The sequence below is a fragment of the Enoplosus armatus genome, chromosome 15, assembly GCF_043641665.1.
Source record: "Enoplosus armatus isolate fEnoArm2 chromosome 15, fEnoArm2.hap1, whole genome shotgun sequence".
NCBI lineage: Eukaryota > Metazoa > Chordata > Actinopteri > Centrarchiformes > Enoplosidae > Enoplosus > Enoplosus armatus.
Genome location: NC_092194.1, coordinates 2,023,165 through 2,038,824, shown reverse-complemented (window position 1 = coordinate 2,038,824; position 15,660 = coordinate 2,023,165). Strand labels below are relative to the sequence as shown.

The window sequence follows — 15,660 nt, the reverse complement described above, 5'->3', positions numbered from 1 at the left end:
ACAATGGTGTCAAAATGAACATTGCCACTATCACAGCCTGAAGCAGGAGGTGGATATTTACTATCTGCCACTTACGCAGCAGTAAAGTACACATTTGTTTGTGGATTCTTTTTTTTCAACATATCCATCAGGGGAGAGCGCGAACGCAGTCCCCCACTACCAGAAATTATGCGGTCGAGATTCCCACATTTGGGGAATTCGCAGGGGTCAGCACAACCGGAGTGCAATGGCCGAGCCTCGCCCTGGGTGAACCACCTTCTTGATCATGGTGTCTCCCCTGCCAGGTAAGTATGAATTGGAACTGTAACAGACAGGGTGCTCAGTCCCACACTCTGGACCCTGGTTGACGGTGCCTACAGCGCATAATCCCACAGTTCAGTGCCTTTGTGACTCTGAGCAGCCCAGCAACTGCACAAACGCCTGAGACCTAAGCACGCTAGCAATGGAAGAATGTCTAGAGCACATTTCTTCCACAAACAAAGGACATTCTCACAGAGGAGAGCGCGCAATTCATTTTGTCCTATCTAAAAGGCCACACCCACTGCCAACGGGATCGCAGGTACATTGCATTAGTCAACACACAGCTTCACGGTGTATGCCAAACACTGCTGCACAGCAACACTGCCACTTTGTGGACATAATGCAAAAGTACCCAACGTTCTCAAAATGGACATTGCCACTATCACAAGCTGAGGCAGAAGGTGGATATTGGGTATCAGCCTCCTACGCATGTCCAACACAGGATCAACCATATTTGTTTGTGAGTTTTTTTTGCAACATATCCATCAGGGGAGAGCGCGAACGCAGTCCCACACTACCAGAAATTATGCAGTCGAGATTCCCACATTTGGGGAATTCGCAGGGGTCAGCACAACCGGAGTGCAATGGCCGAGCCTCGCCCTGGGTGAACCACCTTCTTGATCATGGTGTCTCCCCAGCCAGGTAAGTATGAATTGGAACTGTAACAGACAGGGTGCTCAGTCCCACACTCTGGACCCTGGCTGACGATGCCTACAACGCATAATCCCACAGTTCAGTGCCTTTGTGACTCTGAGCAGCCCAGCAACTGCACAAACGCCTGAGACCTAAGCACGCTAGCAATGGAAGAATGTCTAGAGCACATTTCTTCCACAAACAAAGGAGATTCTCACAGAGGAGAGCACGCAATTCATTTTGTCCTATCTAAAAGGCCACACCCACTTCTCGCTGCCAACGGGATCGCAGGTACATTGCATTAGTCAACACACAGCTTCACGGTGTATGCCAAACACTGCTGCACAGCAACACTGCCACTTTGTGGACATAATGCAAAAGTACCCAACGGTCTCAAAATGGACATTGCCACTATCACAAGCTAACGCAGAAGGTGGATATTGGCCTACAGCGCAGACAACAACACATTTGATTTTTCTTTACTTTTCCACATAACAAGGTACAAGAAGTAGCCAACTAGTATTCATTGAATATGGCTTTACTATTGATACAAACTGTAAAGTCTCTTCAGAGACTAACAAAAATTGCCACAGCTGACTGTATTTCAAGTCATCCAGGCGGGGTATTGGGTTAAGTTTTCAACCAGCAATAATCACGTCTCAGCAGAACTTCATAGACTATGAAATTGCCTCTGCGCAAGAATATGTAAGGAAGCTGCGAGTTAAACCTGGATCTTGTCCATGAGTCACAGCACACGTGGTGCATCTGCCAATCTTTACTGAGTGTACAATCATTTCAAAACAATGAAATGTTTATGTTGCGTGTGATTGGCTTATTGATTACAAGCCCCTCCTTTTTAGTGAGTGTACTATTGTTAACAAAGAACATTCTCACAGAGGAGAACATGCAATTCATTTTGTCCAATCTAAAAGGCTACACCCACTTCTCGTGCCAACCGGATCGCAGGTACATTGCATTAGTCAACACGCAGCTTCATGGTGTATACCAGACACTGCTGCACAGCAACACTGCCGCTTTGTGGACATATTACAAGATTACACAATGGTGTCAAAATGAACATTGCCACTATCACAGCCTGAAGCAGGAGGTGGATATTTACTATCGGCCACTTACGCAGCAGTAAAGTACACATTTGTTTGTGGATTCTTTTTCTTCAACATATCCATCAGGGGAGAGCGCGAACGCAGTCCCCCACTACCAGAAATTATGCAGTCCAGATTCCCACATTTGGGGAATTCGCAGGGGTCAGCACAACCGGAGTGCAATGGCCGAGCCTCGCCCTGGGTGAACCACCTTCTTGATCATGGTGTCTCCCCTGCCAGGTAAGTATGAATTGGAACTGTAACAGACAGGGTGCTCAGTCCCACACTCTGGACCCTGGCTGACGGTGCCTACAACGCATAATCCCACAGTTCAGTGCCTTTGTGACTCTGAGCAGCCCAGCAACTGCACAAACGCCTGAGACCTAAGCACGCTAGCAATGGAAGAATGTCTAGAGCACATTTCTTCCACAAACAAAGGACATTCTCACAGAGGAGAGCGCGCAATTCATTTTGTCCTATCTAAAAGGCCACACCCACTGCCAACGGGATCGCAGGTACATTGCATTAGTCAACACACAGCTTCACGGTGTATGCCAAACACTGCTGCACAGCAACACTGCCACTTTGTGGACATAATGCAAAAGTACCCAACGGTCTCAAAATGGACATTGCCACTATCACAAGCTAACGCAGAAGGTGGATATTGGCCTACAGCGCAGACAACAACACATTTGATTTTTCTTTACTTTTCCACATAACAAGGTACAAGAAGTAGCCAACTAGTATTCATTGAATATGGCTTTACTATTGATACAAATTGTAAAGTCTCTTCAGAGACTAACAAAAATTGCCACAGCTGACTGTATTTCAAGTCATCCAGGCGGGGTATTGGGTTAAGTTTTCAACCAGCAATAATCACGTCTCAGCAGAACTTCATAGACTATGAAATTGCCTCTGCGCAAGACTACGTAAGGAAGCTGCGAGTTAAACCTGGATCTTGTCCATGAGTCACAGCACACGTGGTGCATCTGCCAATCTTTACTGAGTGTACAATCATTTCAAAACAATGAAATGTTTATGTTGCGTGTGATTGGCTTATTGATTACAAGCCCCTCCTTTTTAGTGAGTGTACTATTGTTAACAAAGAACACTCTCACAGAGGAGAACATGCAATTCATTTTGTCCAATCTAAAAGGCTACACCCACTTCTCGTGCCAACCGGATCGCAGGTACATTGCATTAGTCAACACGCAGCTTCATGGTGTATACCAGACACTGCTGCACAGCAACACTGCCGCTTTGTGGACATATTACAAGATTACACAATGGTGTCAAAATGAACATTGCCACTATCACAGCCTGAAGCAGGAGGTGGATATTTACTATCGGCCACTTACGCAGCAGTAAAGTACACATTTGTTTGTGGATTCTTTTTCTTCAACATATCCATCAGGGGAGAGCGCGAACGCAGTCCCCCACTACCAGAAATTATGCAGTCGAGATTCCCACATTTGGGGAATTCGCAGGGGTCAGCACAACCGGAGTGCAATGGCCGAGCCTCACCCTGGGTGAACCACCTTCTTGATCATGGTGTCTCCCCTGCCAGGTAAGTATGAATTGGAACTGTAACAGACAGGGTGCTCAGTCCCACACTCTGGACCCTGGCTGACGGTGCCTACAACGCATAATCCCACAGTTCAGTGCCTTTGTGACTCTGAGCAGCCCAGCAACTGCACAAACGCCTGAGACCTAAGCACGCTAGCAATGGAAGAATGTCTAGAGCACATTTCTTCCACAAACAAAGGACATTCTCACAGAGGAGAGCGCACAATTCATTTTGTCCTATCTAAAAGGCCACACCCACTGCCAACGGGATCGCAGGTACATTGCATTAGTCAACACACAGCTTCACGGTGTATGCCAAACACTGCTGCACAGCAACACTGCCACTTTGTGGACATAATGCAAAAGTACCCAACGTTCTCAAAATGGACATTGCCACTATCACAAGCTGAGGCAGAAGGTGGACATTGGGTATCAGCCTCCTACGCATGTCCAACACAGGATCAAACATATTTGTTTGTGAGTTTTTTTTGCAACATATCCATCAGGGGAGAGCGCGAACGCAGTCCCCCACTACCACAAATTATGCAGTCGAGATTCCCACATTTGGGGAATTCGCAGGGGTCAGCACAACCTGAGTGCAATGGCCGAGCCTCGCCCTGGGTGAACCCTTTTTCCTTTTTAGAAGCATTTTATTGATTCACGACAAAGAAATTTACAAGAGCAATGCACACATCCTATTCCATTTTACAAAAACATATCAACAATTTAGCACACATATAACAAATACATTATGCAAATAATACAATCTCGCTTAAAATACATTTATTACATCATTTCTTATTTACTTTAAAAGGCATCCATACGTTTTTTTGCTAAAAATCCATCTCCAAGTTTCCACAAATTCTTAATTTCTCCCTCGTTATTCTTCATTCTGTCCCTGAATATGTAGTCCCTGACCATTGTGAGGCCAACATTTACAACCGAGTCTGGTGATATATAGCATTTCTTAAAGGCTGTTACATTCCTACACCTCCAAATCCCTTCTTTTATACAGTTAATTGCTGCCCACCACCTTTCATTTTTCCCATAACTGTTTGGAAGAAGGTCGCCATACATCACATCCTTTTCATCAGGACATCTATAAAGATCTGCTAACCATGGCCTTAGAATTTTCCATACTCTTTGTGAACTGGGGCATGACCAAAACAGGTGGCTTACATTTTCATCACTGTGACAGTTCACTCTGGGACATTTGGCACTGTGAGAGCATCGCCTCTTTTTCAGGAAAGCTTTTGTTGGGAGGCAATTATGGACTGCTTTCCAAGCCAAATCCTTATGTGCATTAAAAAGGAATGGCAGGTTAACATTTTTCCATATTCTAATGCACTGGCTTTCTGGTAAGGTTCCGACTGGTACTAGGCCTGAGGTCTGAGGTGAAAGACTCTTTTCAACAATAGCCCTGTTCACATAGCCTGTACAAGGCTTTTCTAGCTTGGCTAACTTAAATAGTGTCATGGCTTTGTCATACAACGTTGGTCTTGTCTCTGCATGTGGGGTATCTAGAGGAGGTCTTCTACCCATTCCAGTAAGGATCTTTTGGCCCACCCAAAACTTTGCAAAGTTTGTCCAGAGGCTGGTGTTTTCTTTGTTTAAAACAGCATTCAAAATTGGTGTTAAGAATATAGCTTGTAGTTTAACCCCCAACTCTGGAACTGCCTTCCCACCTTCATCTAAGGATTTGTACATAATCGTTCTTTTAACATACTCTTGCTTTGAACCCCAAATGAATTGGAATATGGATCTTTTCAGACATGTTTGAAAGAATCTTGGTACTGGCAGAGTGGCGGCCAGATGGGTGATTGAGGCCAAGACTTCTGCCTTAATAACTAGAATTTTACCTGTGAATGTAAGGTCCCTATCTTCCCACCTTAGAAGCTTTCCTTTGATTGATGGAAGTCTTGCTTCCCAATTTACATTTTCCATGCCCCTTCCTATCTCTATTCCTAAAATTTTCACTCTGTCTTCTTTTACTACTATCCCCAGATCGGCTTTATGCTCTTTCCAGTTAAGGTACAGAACCTCACTCTTGGGTCTATTTAATTTGGCTCCTGATGCAAGGGAAAACTGCTCGCACCACCCAAGAGCACCAAAAAGTGACCTATTGTCTGAACATATGATTGTAATATCATCCATGTACAAGGCTACCTTTGCTTCTTTCCCACTGCTACCTGGGACAAGGAGGCCATGAATAGAATGGTCCTGTCTTATTCCACAAGCCAGCGGTTCCATAGCCAAAACAAACAAAATTACAGATAATGGGCAACCTTGCCTGACCCCCGATGAAACCATAAAGGGTTCTGTAATATGACCATTTAGGATAACTTTACTCCAGCAGTCTGTATACAATAGGTCAACCCAGGCTCTAACCTTTGAGCCAAACCCAAAATGAACCAAAACTTCTTTTAAATAATCATGGTTTATCCTATCAAAGGCTTTTTCTAAGTCAAGACCAGAGATGCACATTGGTAGCCTACGGTCCATAGCATACAGGTAGGAGTCTCTGACTAGGGCGAGGCTGTCTCTGATGGATCTTCCAGGTATTGCACATGTCTGATCGACTTCTACTATGTTGTCTACCATTCCCTGCATTCGGAAAAATAATACTTTTGCCAAAATCTTTCTGTCCACGCCAAGTAATGTAAGTGGACGCCAGTTCTTTATGTCTTTTTTGTCACCTTTTTTAAACAATAGAGAAATTGTGCCTTCTCTTAGGGACGATGGTAAACTACCCACAAGGAGGCTCTCATTATACATTTTTAAAAGATGGACTTTTAATTCAGACCAAAAGGTTATGTAGAATTCTTTTGGCAAGCCATCTGCCCCCGGGGTTTTGTTATTCTGCAAGCTTTCAACAGCTCTGGTCAATTCATGTAAGGACAAATCACCCTCAAGCTCACCGTCATAGTCATTGGCATTATTTTTAACTTTAGATAAGAGATTCGCCAAGGCCGCTTGGTCTACGTCCTCACTTCTGTAGAGGTCTGAGTAAAAGGTCTGTACACTGGTAAGTATTTCTTCAATTTTTGTCTGTTCTTTCCCATTTTCATCTTTAAGTGAATACATGATGTTTCTAGGTCGTGCTAATTTTCTGAAAAAATACCTTGAACATTTTTCATTATTTTCCATTTGAAGTACTCGACTTCGTGTTAGTATCCCACGGCTTGCTGCTGCAGCGAGTCGTAACATCTCCCTCTTGAGTTTTGCTATGTCTTCTTCAACGTCAAAACCTTCATGAGCCATTGTATACAGACGCTGTAGCTTTGCCTGCTGATTTTTAAGCTTATATCGTTTTTTCTTAGCTGCTCTTTTACCCTCCGCAACGAAGAAGCTCCTTGTTCGGACTTTGATTTCTTCCCACCATTCTCCCACAGAATTGAAAGCAGCCTGAATAGATGACCATTGGTTAATCTTTTCCTTGAACCTTCCCACCACATAATTGTCTTCCAGGAGGGATATATTTAACTTCCAGAGGCCTCTACCTCTTTTTTCTTTATCTTTAAAGTCAAGGGTGCACTCAATTTTTGCATGATCGGAGAAGAAGGTGGGTTTAACTGATGCGTTGGATACCAGCAGTCCCTTGGATGTCAGTATAAAGTCTATTCTGGAGTGTGTTCTACCATTTGACCAAGTATACCCAGGTATGTTTGGGTTTATTGTACGGTAAGTATCTTTCAGTTTGAAATCTTGGATTAAGTTTTTAAGTGCTTCTGAGCTGGAATCCAGCTTTACCAAGGTTGTCGTTAATCTATCTTTTTTTTCCACCACACAGTTAAAATCTCCACCCAAGATGATTTCCCTTCCACATACAAGGAGGGGCTGGATTGCTTTCAGAATATCTAAACGTTCTCTGAGCTCAGCGGAGCAATAAACATTGATTATTCTTAAGTTGACATTATGCCACCTAACATCTACACAGAGGAGTCTACCATCTATTATGCGTTGCACACTTTGTATGTGGAAATCCTGCCCCTTAAACAAGATTGCGACCCCTGATGTTCGATTTTTATTATCTCCTGACCATACTGATTGACCATGGCTCCATCTGTCCTCAAAGACCTTGTAGTTTTCCCTATATCTTATGTTACATTCCTGAAGCAGGAAGATGTCATTATTCTCTGAATGTAGAAATGTAAAAGCTGACAGACATTTCACAGGGTCATTTAGGCCTCTTGTGTTTAAAGAGGCAACAGAGAGAGGGGCCATTGGGGTCAAATCGGGGGTCAAAGGAATGTCTTAAAACTGGGACATCTTCTTTGGCTTCTTCTTCTTTGACTTAATAGTCTTATCTTTAATTGGATGTATGTGTTTGATTGATGTAGCAGAAGAGAATGCAACTACATCATTGAGCTCAAGGAAGGGGCTGGATGTGGGGGGTGCAATGGGCCAGGTTTCTAAGGACAGAACAGGTGTAAATGTAGGGGAAGATTCACCTGATACGGGTGATTCCTGATGTCGTTTCCTTGATGGTGAACCATGCGAGTCTTGGCCCAGATTGGTCTCGATGAGCGTTGATGAAGGGGCCTTTGCCTGTTCTTTATCCAGGAGGTCCACCTTGGGCTCTTCTTTACCTTGGGCAAGAGGTGAGGGAAGGCCTGCCATCAGAGTCTCCAACATGTTCCCCGCATCCTGAAGAGATATTGGACCCATGTCCTTTCTGACCGTAGGCCCTACTTCCGAGACTGCTTGCGGGATAGAATAGGCGGCCATAGTGGAGGGGGTATAGGGCATATCGATGACTTCATCTGCTGGTTCTGCACTCCAGTCCAAGATGGTCTCAACATCTGATGCCACTTCCTCCTGGTCTATTATGGGTTCTGCCCTGGGGGGCTGCTGGGGGGCTGTATGTGTTGACAGAAGAGCTGTGTTAATGTCTGAAGAGGATGCCGTCTGAAGATCAGGTTGTTCCGTTGCTTGTGCCTCCATTGGGGCTGCAAGAATTTGGGTAGAGGATAGCTTCACCCGGTTGGAGTAGGATTGTGGGCAGTCTTTAAAGCGATGGCTGGTAGAGGAACAGAGATTGCACTTGACAGGGGTTGGACACTGTGCTGTTGTATGATCAGTTGCTTTGCAGTTCCTGCATATGACCTGATTACAGGTGGCTGCAAGGTGGTCCAAGCTGCCACATTTCCTGCATTCTTTTGGCTGCCCGTAGTAGTAAACAGAACCCCTAAAGGCTCCCAGCTGTATGGAGTTTGGGATATGTTGCAATTGTCCTTCCTTTCTTGTTAGGCGCACTTGGAATCGCCTGGTGCCTGTTTTTATTCCATCAATGTCCATTACTTCAGTTGCAGTGAGAACTTCACAGTACCTTGCCATCCAGGTCCATACATCTTGATTTCTGACTTTTTCTGAGAAAATCATGACATGAACAGTCCTGAGATCCCTTTCTGCAAGAGGTATCATGGTGATCTTGTTGAAGCTTGGTGCAGATCTTTTCTTTTTTTCAAACCTTTCCAGGCAGTTTTCAAAGTGCTGATTGGTGGTAAAGACAACTTCAAAGATCTTCTTCCCCGGGTAAGCAAAAATATATTCTAACTCGTTTGTTGCAAAGCCCAATTCTTTCTGCAACACATGCCTGCTGAATTGCAGTCGGTCCATCTGAAGCTCATCTTGAAGATCAAAACGGACAGCATTCCTGCGATGGGTTTGTATCCCGCCTGAAGACATTATGCACCCATAGGCATTTGGCCACAAAGCACTTTGTTGCGCCCCTTACACCGCACGACTACAACAAAATCCTGGGTGAACCACCTTCTTGATCATGGTGTCTCCCCAGCCAGGTAAGTATGAATTGGAACTGTAACAGACAGGGTGCTCAGTCCCACACTCTGGACCCTGGCTGACGGTGCCTACAACGCATAATCCCACAGTTCAGTGCCTTTGTGACTCTGAGCAGCCCAGCAACTGCACAAACGCCTGAGACCTAAGCACGCTAGCAATGGAAGAATGTCTAGAGCACATTTCTTCCACAAACAAAGGACATTCTCACAGAGGAGAGCGCGCAATTCATTTTGTCCTATCTAAAAGGCCACACCCACTGCCAACGGGATCGCAGGTACATTGCATTAGTCAACACACAGCTTCACGGTGTATGCCAAACACTGCTGCACAGCAACACTGCCACTTTGTGGACATAATGCAAAAGTACCCAACGTTCTCAAAATGGACATTGCCACTATCACAAGCTGAGGCAGAAGGTGGATATTGGGTATCAGCCTCCTACGCATGTCCAACACAGGATCAAACATATTTGTTTGTGAGTTTTTTTTGCAACATATCCATCAGGGGAGAGCGCGAACGCAGTCCCCCACTACCAGAAATTATGCAGTCGAGATTCCCACATTTGGGGAATTCGCAGGGGTCAGCACAACCGGAGTGCAATGGCCGAGCCTCGCCCTGGGTGAACCACCTTCTTGATCATGGTGTCTCCCCAGCCAGGTAAGTATGAATTGGAACTGTAACAGACAGGGTGCTCAGTCCCACACTCTGGACCCTGGCTGACGGTGCCTACAACGCATAATCCCACAGTTCAGTGCCTTTGTGACTCTGAGCAGCCCAGCAACTGCACAAACGCCTGAGACCTAAGCACGCTAGCAATGGAAGAATGTCTAGAGCACATTTCTTCCACAAACAAAGGAGATTCTCACAGAGGAGAGCACGCAATTCATTTTGTCCTATCTAAAAGGCCACACCCACTGCCAACGGGATCGCAGGTACATTGCATTAGTCAACACACAGCTTCACGGTGTATGCCAAACACTGCTGCACAGCAACACTGCCACTTTGTGGACATAATGCAAAAGTACCCAACGGTCTCAAAATGGACATTGCCACTATCACAAGCTAACGCAGAAGGTGGATATTGGCCTACAGCGCAGACAACAACACATTTGATTTTTCTTTACTTTTCCACATAACAAGGTACAAGAAGTAGCCAACTAGTATTCATTGAATATGGCTTTACTATTGATACAAACTGTAAAGTCTCTTCAGAGACTAACAAAAATTGCCACAGCTGACTGTATTTCAAGTCATCCAGGCGGGGTATTGGGTTAAGTTTTCAACCAGCAATAATCACGTCTCAGCAGAACTTCATAGACTATGAAATTGCCTCTGCGCAAGAATACGTAAGGAAGCTGCGAGTTAAACCTGGATCTTGTCCATGAGTCACAGCACACGTGGTGCATCTGCCAATCTTTACTGAGTGTACAATCATTTCAAAACAATGAAATGTTTATGTTGCGTGTGATTGGCTTATTGATTACAAGCCCCTCCTTTTTAGTGAGTGTACTATTGTTAACAAAGAACATTCTCACAGAGGAGAACATGCAATTCATTTTGTCCAATCTAAAAGGCTACACCCACTTCTCGTGCCAACCGGATCGCAGGTACATTGCATTAGTCAACACGCAGCTTCATGGTGTATACCAGACACTGCTGCACAGCAACACTGCCGCTTTGTGGACATATTACAAGATTACACAATGGTGTCAAAATGAACATTGCCACTATCACAGCCTGAAGCAGGAGGTGGATATTTACTATCGGCCACTTACGCAGCAGTAAAGTACACATTTGTTTGTGGATTCTTTTTCTTCAACATATCCATCAGGGGAGAGCGCGAACGCAGTCCCCCACTACCAGAAATTATGCAGTCGAGATTCCCACATTTGGGGAATTCGCAGGGGTCAGCACAACCGGAGTGCAATGGCCGAGCCTCGCCCTGGGTGAACCACCTTCTTGATCATGGTGTCTCCCCTGCCAGGTAAGTATGAATTGGAACTGTAACAGACAGGGTGCTCAGTCCCACACTCTGGACCCTGGCTGACGGTGCCTACAACGCATAATCCCACAGTTCAGTGCCTTTGTGACTCTGAGCAGCCCAGCAACTGCACAAACGCCTGAGACCTAAGCACGCTAGCAATGGAAGAATGTCTAGAGCACATTTCTTCCACAAACAAAGGACATTCTCACAGAGGAGAGCGCGCAATTCATTTTGTCCTATCTAAAAGGCCACACCCACTGCCAACGGGATCGCAGGTACATTGCATTAGTCAACACACAGCTTCACGGTGTATGCCAAACACTGCTGCACAGCAACACTGCCACTTTGTGGACATAATGCAAAAGTACCCAACGGTCTCAAAATGGACATTGCCACTATCACAAGCTAACGCAGAAGGTGGATATTGGCCTACAGCGCAGACAACAACACATTTGATTTTTCTTTACTTTTCCACATAACAAGGTACAAGAAGTAGCCAACTAGTATTCATTGAATATGGCTTTACTATTGATACAAATTGTAAAGTCTCTTCAGAGACTAACAAAAATTGCCACAGCTGACTGTATTTCAAGTCATCCAGGCGGGGTATTGGGTTAAGTTTTCAACCAGCAATAATCACGTCTCAGCAGAACTTCATAGACTATGAAATTGCCTCTGCGCAAGAATACGTAAGGAAGCTGCGAGTTAAACCTGGATCTTGTCCATGAGTCACAGCACACGTGGTGCATCTGCCAATCTTTACTGAGTGTACAATCATTTCAAAACAATGAAATGTTTATGTTGCGTGTGATTGGCTTATTGATTACAAGCCCCTCCTTTTTAGTGAGTGTACTATTGTTAACAAAGAACACTCTCACAGAGGAGAACATGCAATTCATTTTGTCCAATCTAAAAGGCTACACCCACTTCTCGTGCCAACCGGATCGCAGGTACATTGCATTAGTCAACACGCAGCTTCATGGTGTATACCAGACACTGCTGCACAGCAACACTGCCGCTTTGTGGACATATTACAAGATTACACAATGGTGTCAAAATGAACATTGCCACTATCACAGCCTGAAGCAGGAGGTGGATATTTACTATCGGCCACTTACGCAGCAGTAAAGTACACATTTGTTTGTGGATTCTTTTTCTTCAACATATCCATCAGGGGAGAGCGCGAACGCAGTCCCCCACTACCAGAAATTATGCAGTCGAGATTCCCACATTTGGGGAATTCGCAGGGGTCAGCACAACCGGAGTGCAATGGCCGAGCCTCGCCCTGGGTGAACCACCTTCTTGATCATGGTGTCTCCCCTGCCAGGTAAGTATGAATTGGAACTGTAACAGACAGGATGCTCAGTCCCACACTCTGGACCCTGGCTGACGGTGCCTACAACGCATAATCCCACAGTTCAGTGCCTTTGTGACTCTGAGCAGCCCAGCAACTGCACAAACGCCTGAGACCTAAGCACGCTAGCAATGGAAGAATGTCTAGAGCACATTTCTTCCACAAACAAAGGACATTCTCACAGAGGAGAGCGCGCAATTCATTTTGTCCTATCTAAAAGGCCACACCCACTGCCAACGGGATCGCAGGTACATTGCATTAGTCAACACACAGCTTCACGGTGTATGCCAAACACTGCTGCACAGCAACACTGCCACTTTGTGGACATAATGCAAAAGTACCCAACGTTCTCAAAATGGACATTGCCACTATCACAAGCTGAGGCAGAAGGTGGATATTGGGTATCAGCCTCCTACGCATGTCCAACACAGGATCAAACATATTTGTTTGTGAGTTTATTTTGCAACATATCCATCAGGGGAGAGCGCGAACGCAGTCCCCCACTACCAGAAATTATGCAGTCGAGATTCCCACATTTGGGGAATTCGCAGGGGTCAGCACAACCGGAGTGCAATGGCCGAGCCTCGCCCTGGGTGAACCACCTTCTTGATCATGGTGTCTCCCCAGCCAGGTAAGTATGAATTGGAACTGTAACAGACAGGGTGCTCAGTCCCACACTCTGGACCCTGGCTGACGGTGCCTACAACGCATAATCCCACAGTTCAGTGCCTTTGTGACTCTGAGCAGCCCAGCAACTGCACAAACGCCTGAGACCTAAGCACGCTAGCAATGGAAGAATGTCTAGAGCACATTTCTTCCACAAACAAAGGAGATTCTCACAGAGGAGAGCACGCAATTCATTTTGTCCTATCTAAAAGGCCACACCCACTTCTCGCTGCCAACGGGATCGCAGGTACATTGCATTAGTCAACACACAGCTTCACGGTGTATGCCAAACACTGCTGCACAGCAACACTGCCACTTTGTGGACATAATGCAAAAGTACCCAACGGTCTCAAAATGGACATTGCCACTATCACAAGCTAACGCAGAAGGTGGATATTGGCCTACAGCGCAGACAACAACACATTTGATTTTTCTTTACTTTTCCACATAACAAGGTACAAGAAGTAGCCAACTAGTATTCATTGAATATGGCTTTACTATTGATACAAATTGTAAAGTCTCTTCAGAGACTAACAAAAATTGCCACAGCTGACTGTATTTCAAGTCATCCAGGCGGGGTATTGGGTTAAGTTTTCAACCAGCAATAATCACGTCTCAGCAGAACTTCATAGACTATGAAATTGCCTCTGCGCAAGAATACGTAAGGAAGCTGCGAGTTAAACCTGGATCTTGTCCATGAGTCACAGCACACGTGGTGCATCTGCCAATCTTTACTGAGTGTACAATCATTTCAAAACAATGAAATGTTTATGTTGCGTGTGATTGGCTTATTGATTACAAGCCCCTCCTTTTTAGTGAGTGTACTATTGTTAACAAAGAACACTCTCACAGAGGAGAACATGCAATTCATTTTGTCCAATCTAAAAGGCTACACCCACTTCTCGTGCCAACCGGATCGCATGGTACATTGCATTAGTCAACACGCAGCTTCATGGTGTATACCAGACACTGCTGCACAGCAACACTGCCGCTTTGTGGACATATTACAAGATTACACAATGGTGTCAAAATGAACATTGCCACTATCACAGCCTGAAGCAGGAGGTGGATATTTACTATCGGCCACTTACGCAGCAGTAAAGTACACATTTGTTTGTGGATTCTTTTTCTTCAACATATCCATCAGGGGAGAGCGCGAACGCAGTCCCCCACTACCAGAAATTATGCAGTCGAGATTCCCACATTTGGGGAATTCGCAGGGGTCAGCACAACCGGAGTGCAATGGCCGAGCCTCGCCCTGGGTGAACCACCTTCTTGATCATGGTGTCTCCCCTGCCAGGTAAGTATGAATTGGAACTGTAACAGACAGGATGCTCAGTCCCACACTCTGGACCCTGGCTGACGGTGCCTACAACGCATAATCCCACAGTTCAGTGCCTTTGTGACTCTGAGCAGCCCAGCAACTGCACAAACGCCTGAGACCTAAGCACGCTAGCAATGGAAGAATGTCTAGAGCACATTTCTTCCACAAACAAAGGACATTCTCACAGAGGAGAGCGCGCAATTCATTTTGTCCTATCTAAAAGGCCACACCCACTGCCAACGGGATCGCAGGTACATTGCATTAGTCAACACACAGCTTCACGGTGTATGCCAAACACTGCTGCACAGCAACACTGCCACTTTGTGGACATAATGCAAAAGTACCCAACGTTCTCAAGATGGACATTGCCACTATCACAAGCTGAGGCAGAAGGTGGATATTGGGTATCAGCCTCCTACGCATGTCCAACACAGGATCAAACATATTTGTTTGTGAGTTTATTTTGCAACATATCCATCAGGGGAGAGCGCGAACGCAGTCCCCCACTACCAGAAATTATGCAGTCGAGATTCCCACATTTGGGGAATTCGCAGGGGTCAGCACAACCGGAGTGCAATGGCCGAGCCTCGCCCTGGGTGAACCACCTTCTTGATCATGGTGTCTCCCCAGCCAGGTAAGTATGAATTGGAACTGTAACAGACAGGGTGCTCAGTCCCACACTCTGGACCCTGGCTGACGGTGCCTACAACGCATAATCCCACAGTTCAGTGCCTTTGTGACTCTGAGCAGCCCAGCAACTGCACAAACGCCTGAGACCTAAGCACGCTAGCAATGGAAGAATGTCTAGAGCACATTTCTTCCACAAACAAAGGAGATTCTCACAGAGGAGAGCACGCAATTCATTTTGTCCTATCTAAAAGGCCACACCCACTTCTCGCTGCCAACGGGATCGCAGGTACATTGCATT

The 15,660-nt window shown here is 45.5% G+C and overlaps 15 non-coding genes and 1 pseudogene across 15 annotated transcripts; all 16 read right to left on the bottom strand.

Moving 5' to 3' along the window:
* Positions 1 to 128: 128 nt before the first annotated feature.
* Positions 129 to 292, bottom strand: LOC139298276 (U1 spliceosomal RNA). The gene has a single exon (XR_011598561.1). It is a non-coding gene; the product is annotated as a U1 spliceosomal RNA (small nuclear RNA).
* A 494-nt stretch (positions 293 to 786) lies between these two features.
* LOC139298307 (U1 spliceosomal RNA) lies at positions 787 to 950 on the bottom strand. The gene has a single exon (XR_011598589.1). It is a non-coding gene; the product is annotated as a U1 spliceosomal RNA (small nuclear RNA).
* Positions 951 to 1,495: 545 nt separating this feature from the next.
* Positions 1,496 to 1,636, bottom strand: LOC139298412 (U4 spliceosomal RNA). Its single transcript, XR_011598680.1, has one exon. It is a non-coding gene; the product is annotated as a U4 spliceosomal RNA (small nuclear RNA).
* Positions 1,637 to 2,120: 484 nt separating this feature from the next.
* Positions 2,121 to 2,284, bottom strand: LOC139298303 (U1 spliceosomal RNA). The gene has a single exon (XR_011598585.1). It is a non-coding gene; the product is annotated as a U1 spliceosomal RNA (small nuclear RNA).
* A 538-nt stretch (positions 2,285 to 2,822) lies between these two features.
* LOC139298437 (U4 spliceosomal RNA) lies at positions 2,823 to 2,963 on the bottom strand. The gene has a single exon (XR_011598704.1). It is a non-coding gene; the product is annotated as a U4 spliceosomal RNA (small nuclear RNA).
* A 484-nt stretch (positions 2,964 to 3,447) lies between these two features.
* Positions 3,448 to 3,611, bottom strand: LOC139298209 (U1 spliceosomal RNA). The gene has a single exon (XR_011598498.1). It is a non-coding gene; the product is annotated as a U1 spliceosomal RNA (small nuclear RNA).
* Positions 3,612 to 4,105: 494 nt separating this feature from the next.
* On the bottom strand, positions 4,106 to 4,278 carry LOC139298325 (U1 spliceosomal RNA; annotated as a pseudogene).
* A 5,627-nt stretch (positions 4,279 to 9,905) lies between these two features.
* On the bottom strand, positions 9,906 to 10,069 carry LOC139298265 (U1 spliceosomal RNA). Its single transcript, XR_011598550.1, has one exon. It is a non-coding gene; the product is annotated as a U1 spliceosomal RNA (small nuclear RNA).
* A 538-nt stretch (positions 10,070 to 10,607) lies between these two features.
* Positions 10,608 to 10,748, bottom strand: LOC139298411 (U4 spliceosomal RNA). The gene has a single exon (XR_011598679.1). It is a non-coding gene; the product is annotated as a U4 spliceosomal RNA (small nuclear RNA).
* Positions 10,749 to 11,232: 484 nt separating this feature from the next.
* Positions 11,233 to 11,396, bottom strand: LOC139298212 (U1 spliceosomal RNA). Its single transcript, XR_011598501.1, has one exon. It is a non-coding gene; the product is annotated as a U1 spliceosomal RNA (small nuclear RNA).
* A 538-nt stretch (positions 11,397 to 11,934) lies between these two features.
* LOC139298410 (U4 spliceosomal RNA) lies at positions 11,935 to 12,075 on the bottom strand. Its single transcript, XR_011598678.1, has one exon. It is a non-coding gene; the product is annotated as a U4 spliceosomal RNA (small nuclear RNA).
* Positions 12,076 to 12,559: 484 nt separating this feature from the next.
* On the bottom strand, positions 12,560 to 12,723 carry LOC139298211 (U1 spliceosomal RNA). The gene has a single exon (XR_011598500.1). It is a non-coding gene; the product is annotated as a U1 spliceosomal RNA (small nuclear RNA).
* Positions 12,724 to 13,217: 494 nt separating this feature from the next.
* On the bottom strand, positions 13,218 to 13,381 carry LOC139298263 (U1 spliceosomal RNA). The gene has a single exon (XR_011598549.1). It is a non-coding gene; the product is annotated as a U1 spliceosomal RNA (small nuclear RNA).
* A 545-nt stretch (positions 13,382 to 13,926) lies between these two features.
* LOC139298409 (U4 spliceosomal RNA) lies at positions 13,927 to 14,067 on the bottom strand. Its single transcript, XR_011598677.1, has one exon. It is a non-coding gene; the product is annotated as a U4 spliceosomal RNA (small nuclear RNA).
* Positions 14,068 to 14,552: 485 nt separating this feature from the next.
* On the bottom strand, positions 14,553 to 14,716 carry LOC139298210 (U1 spliceosomal RNA). The gene has a single exon (XR_011598499.1). It is a non-coding gene; the product is annotated as a U1 spliceosomal RNA (small nuclear RNA).
* A 494-nt stretch (positions 14,717 to 15,210) lies between these two features.
* On the bottom strand, positions 15,211 to 15,374 carry LOC139298261 (U1 spliceosomal RNA). The gene has a single exon (XR_011598547.1). It is a non-coding gene; the product is annotated as a U1 spliceosomal RNA (small nuclear RNA).
* Positions 15,375 to 15,660: the final 286 nt, after the last annotated feature.